The sequence below is a fragment of the Myiozetetes cayanensis genome, unplaced genomic scaffold (genome assembly GCF_022539395.1).
Source record: "Myiozetetes cayanensis isolate MyiCay16 unplaced genomic scaffold, myiCay2020 scf2-11, whole genome shotgun sequence".
NCBI lineage: Eukaryota > Metazoa > Chordata > Aves > Passeriformes > Tyrannidae > Myiozetetes > Myiozetetes cayanensis.
The window spans coordinates 51,241,506-51,247,624 of record NW_026087411.1 but is presented as its reverse complement, the minus strand read 5'-3'; positions in this window follow the sequence as shown (position 1 = coordinate 51,247,624).

Genomic DNA, 6,119 nt, shown 5'->3' with positions numbered 1-6,119 from the left:
TCTATGTTGAAGACCTTCCTTAAACATCCAAAAGCACTTGTATTTGATAGGAATTCTCAATAAGAAAGAAATATATCAAGAGGCTTTTAATAAACACCAATTCATTAGGATATTAATTTAGGGTGTGAAGATTGTTAAGTATTCACCATTTTTCCTCAGCTGGTTAGAGGAACTAGCTGGGCCTGACAGCATAACTGTAATTTTTTTTTCCTTTCCACACCCCATTCTAAAATATGAGTTCCCTGGAACACAAACAGCCTTTGAGCTACTTGTTTGGACATGTTTAATATAATGCAGTGCTAATTCCCTGATGGAACTGTAGGTACTGCTGCTATATATAACATATAGCAATAATAGCACCCCTACAAAAGAAAATAGCTAAGATATTTAATGACATAGAGCCAGAAAAAATGGAGAATGTATGGGGATCAACAAAATATATGTGATAAATTCTTTAGAACTGAGTTTTAACTATTTTCCTCTTAAATTTATTTCAGATAATGGATGTCCATAAACATTCTACTGTGAATGTACCTCTGTTCTCTGAAGAGTCGTCTTGTCCTTTATAAAAAAATCCCACAAAATGGAATTGGCTGCATTTATTTTTCACAATGAATATCTAGAATTCCCTAAATTTAGGAATATTTCAATCTTAGGATTTGGATGTGGTATAATTGTAATGTTGGATTTTGCTTTGTTTTGTTTGGGACTTCTTTGCATGAAACAGACTTAAAAAAATACTGAATAAAGATACCCTGATGGTTGATATAAGACTGATGGCTTTCAAAGCTGGTGCTTAAAAATTACAAATCTAAATACTGAGTTAAACACTTACATGAAAAGGACCTGATTTGCAGATGTCTGTGAACAAGATAAAACTTGATAAGAAATGCTGGGATTATTTAGTTTGGCTGGGACACAGACACCAGAGGAGATAATAAAAATATGCAAATTAAATAATTATATAACTAGGGTTAGATTTTTGCTCTAAGAGTATATGAAAAGACAGTGAACTGAATCATTGTAAACTATAAAATGAGGAAATTAAGTGATTTTAATTTACTGAACACATCTATTGAGATGAACATTGTGAAAAAGAATTAAAAACTGACCTTAATCGATTTGAAAAGCATCTGAGTTCAGACACAAACACTTTTTCAGATAATTGCGTCTTACATATAATCAAGTGTATGAAATATGAACCTTAATGCTCTGTGAGGAAGTCAGCAGCACTGAGAAATATGACAGTTCCTATCTGGACGGGGTATTCCAAGATGGGAGTTCTCTCATTTTCAATGATGTAGGTAACTGTCAGCAGCAGATCAGAGAAGCTGGACCACCACAAGTCTTACCTGGGCCATATACCCATAATGCCTATCAGCAAGTTGCAGCAAATAAAGTTTTAAGTGAATCAAGATGATGTGGGTTTACAATGACTTGCTAAGAAGAAGGCTTCTCGGATCAGTTTCAAACTCTTCCCTGTTTACTCTTGCAAGAAAAAGGAAAAATTGCAAGTTTGTGCAGGAGAACTCAAGTAAAATGGGTACAGCATATCAAATCCTGAGACAGAATCATAGAATGGTTTGGGCTTGAAGGGACTTTAAAGATCATCTAGTTCCAATCCCTTTGCCACAGCAGGGTTGGAACCTTCCACTAGACCAGGTAGCTCAAAGTCAAATCCAATCAGGCCTGCAACACTTCCAGGGCTGGGGCATCACAGCTTCTCTGAGCAACCTGTGGAATCTTCATCAAAAAGCTATAGCAGGTTGATAAGTCATAAACTCTTCTTAATTTATTATTTTAAGTATTAGACCAATTTTGTTTCTGTTCATTTTATTTCTGAGTATTGTAGAAATATATTTTCTTGGTAACCTCATTAGTTCTTTCATTTTTCTTTATTAAGAAGTATCTTTTCCTGAAAATAAAATCATCATAATTCAGACACCCTCATGGTAAAAATGCTCATCATCATTTATTATACTACCAAGTATAACCCACTGTCACTTCTGACTGATGGGAGATAGGGGTATGTAGATGATGAGTTGTCAAACATGGTGCTGATGTGAGTCCAATTCCAATGAAGTGAGCAGTCTTTTACTTCTTGAAAAGAGGAACAGGATCTTTCCTTAAAGGTTTTGAAGGTGCTGGTTTAACTAGGGGAGGTGCTTTAAATTTACAGCAGCACTAGCCCTAACCCTGAAGAAAGGGAAGAACTTTCAGGGAAAATAAATGTGATGGGTACCATCATGTATTGGAAAAAACATGGGCAACCAAACAGTAGGTACACAAAGTAGTGCTGGTAGGTGAATAGTCACCTGCTCCTTTGGACACGTGTAGCCATGGGGGAAGGAATTAGCACCATTGCCAGCCTGCTCTGAGGGGGGCAGCTGCTTTCTCTGAGGCATTCATGCTGTCTTCACTGATATATCAGGATTCTTCTATTTTTCTTTACCCTCCTGGTAGAGCCCTGATTGGCTAAATATTTTCTGTTTAACAAAACACTTAGAGTGGAGTGATCCATAGAGTTAATTTACTAAGTGCATAGAGACTGATTTAGCTGAAAACATTTTTCAGCTGTCCAGGGCTCAAAGGAATGATGCTTTAGCATGGTCACTAAGTCCTACAAATTGAACTCAGATCCTTACTATTGTCAATCACTGTCAGAGAGAAGGGCCACACCACTGTAACTGGAATGAAGAAGGAATGCCATGTCAGAATTTTATAACAATTTGATGAAAACTCAGTTGCTTACTATTACTGCAGTTCCTGAAGAAACATAGGTATGCATGCTGAATTCTCATGCATTAGCCCACAGAATCTTTTTATTTCAGACGTAAGCTGAGTTCACTGAAAAAAACCAGAAAATTAAAAAGACTATACTGAGCATCCAGTGAAACCTTTTCTTTTTTTTTTTTTTCTTCTTGCACTTTCCATCTGGAGATTATGATTTAGACTGGGATTTCCTTTAATTGTTTCATATTTCAGCAGCCTCATATTTGTCCTTGGTTAGTTTTACAGCTCTCCGGATGCATGAAGAAAAACTCAGGAATATTTTTTCTTTGAGCAGTGATGAAAAATTTTCCTGTCTACCATCAAACTATCAATGCTATATGCTGACCATAATGTGACAAAAGACAGAAAAACTACAGCTTGAATTTGTTGCCTTTAATGACTCACTTCAAGTTCAGACAGTAAATTTCTTCAGTTTACCTGCTACAGATTAAATAGCCTACTGCCACATGCTGGCTCTATCAGAATACAACTTTCAATGTGATATACCTATTATAAATGAAAAGAAACATGGCTGCAGTAACATCACCATCTTAGAAAAGATATTAGTTTCCAGGAGTGTATTAGTTGTTAATAATTTTTTTTCAAGATTTTTCAGAGAAAGAATCATGGGTGGGAATTACATAAGAATTTCAGAGATTCGATATTGTTTGGGAGGTGTGAAATCCTAAGGACATAACATAAAAAGAAGATTCTTCGTTGTTAATTATGTACTGTTACCTGATTGAGAAGACAGTTCATTGTGCAGTATGTGAATATACTTCGTGTTTACTGGAACATATGCAATGTTTTTAGATCTAATATTCAACTCAGAACTCTGATCTTTTATATGGTATTTGTGATATTGAAGACTGTGTGTATTTATGTGTGTGTGGAAAAGCAAGAGGGAGCAAATTAACGGAGGCTACACAGCAAAATATATTTCATGTTACTGCATTTCTGCATTAGTTAAAGCCAGGCAGGAAAAAAAATTATTTTTGATCTGGGTTTATATATCTCAAAAATTACACATGTCAAAATCACGCCAGGGCAGTGGGTCATGCTGGAAGCAATAGTGGTGAGTCACATGGGAAAAAGACAGTTTTAGCATCTTGGTACTGTATTCCCACAGCCAAGGGATTGTTAGGTAGTATGGTGCTGAGAGTTGGCATGATGGAGCTTGCAGGCGTGTAGCTGCCCAACAGAGTAATGGGTGTCATTCCTGGGGACACAAGGTTGGTGAAAGAGGGAGGGGGCAAAGATGAGATCTTTGAGCCTAACAGAAAGACAAGAACTTCCTCTCTCACTGCTTTGTATCTAGGAGATTGCCCAATATTTTGCAGCAGCCTACATGATGCTAGCAATTTGGACTATAAGTTGAAAACCCCAAACTTGAACTTGTATTTTAACAGGAAACTCAATTGTGAGTAACAACCCCAGAAGAGAAGAAAGCAAGGTATTGTCATTATCTTAGGTTTCTTTTCTCATGTGGAATTAATTGGGTAAAATGGAGGAATAAATATAGATAAATTACTAAAGAAGATTATGTGATATGATTTCTCATAGGGGCAGAGAACTGGAGTCAGCAAGTGGAAAAATCCCTCTGTTCTCTGTTCTACAAATGTATCCTGTGAACCGCTTCCCATTCAGCAGATGAAAATGAAATCAACCAACATGCTTTCCAAAGTGTGGAAAGTGTTTATCCAAAGGACAAATTTGCCAGTATTACACAAATTTACAATCTAGGAAAGTGATTTGACATGATGTTCTTGGGGTATAATATTTCCTTGCCTTCCAGCTTCTGAGCAAACTTCAGAGACTTTCTGTCCACTTCTGCTCACCTGAAAGTTCTGAGAGCTGCAGTGCTGAAGTATGACATTTAGTAAACTCATGACTAATTCAGATTACTGTCCTGTTTTTTCTACTCTGAGAAAGCGACCAAGTAAGGGGACAGAAAGAAACAACACCCAAACACAATTCAGTATGATAACAAAATTGTATTTTAACACTTTTGTAGTAGTTGATAGAGTTCTACAGTTGAGCTGCAAATTTTTCATCCAGCTACCAGTATTGGATAAAAAAATCATCTCTTGCTGTTGTATTCTGTCCTATTTGCTGTTAAAACATTTGATGAAATGTAATCCATTTTTCCACTCCCTAGGATGGTCTTAAACTTATAATTTCATTGAAAAACAATGTTCACAGACGTAGCTGTATTTGTTCACACTGAAAGACACTTCTCTTTCACAGATATGAGTTTACTAGTGTGAGCAGCATGTTCACGTGAACAATGCATGAACTGTTTAGAAGTAGAATTGCATTTATCCCAAGCTGTCACATAGAATTTAATGAACTTGGGTTATCGTGCAGCATTCCCTTATTACAAGAAAAAAAATATTCCTGCATACTATCATTTGTATGCAGAACTGTGCATCAGTGAACCTGTGTGGATGTTCAGTGCCTCTGCAGTGTTGCTGCCTGTGGGTGGGAAGAGACTGTCATCTGTAATCCTTTTGCTGAGATGTAAACTAGGACTTAGAGTTGACATAGTCTTCATTTTTTCACACAGTTTAACCAAGAAATATCGCATGTTGAATTCAAGGTATGTTTCTGAGACTCATTTTTATATACATTTTAGTGAAAACAGTTCCCTGCAGTTATTTCATCACGTGTTAGATAAGAGCCTAATCCAAACACATTATTGATGATGAAAATATCCCTAAATATAATAAGATATCATATTAGGTGTGGAATGGGTAGATAAGCATTTAGAGAGTATTTATATCTCCTGAATATCTGAAATATTTTCCAAAAATCAGAATAGAATGATGTTAAGAACAAAATCTTTACTCTCCATATATTTCTCTTAAGGCCATTTTCAAAGCTGCTTCTATAGATTCCAAGGTTAAAAAGAAATTAAATAATTCACTTTATAACTGGATTTTTCCCACTCTGAGGTATTATGCCTGGAGGTGGAGGGGTGGATCTATATGTTAGAGAGTCTCTTGACTCTGTAGAATTTAAAGTCAGTAACAATAAGGTTGAATGCCTGTGGATCAGAATCAGGGGGAAGGCCAATAAGGCTGACATCCTGGTGAGAGTCTGTTATAGACTATCCAATCAGAATGATGAAGGTGATGAATTATTCTAAAAGCAGCTGGTGGATATTTCAAAATCACCAGCACTTGATGGCCCTCTTTGTGTCACTGAGTACCGAAAATTCTATAATTTCATTTTAGGAAGAAATTGTTTACAGAGAGACCAATCAGACATTGGAATGGGTTGCCCAAGGAGGTGGTAGATTAGTGAATCTAAGTCCCTGGAGGTTTTTAAGATGAGACTGGACATGG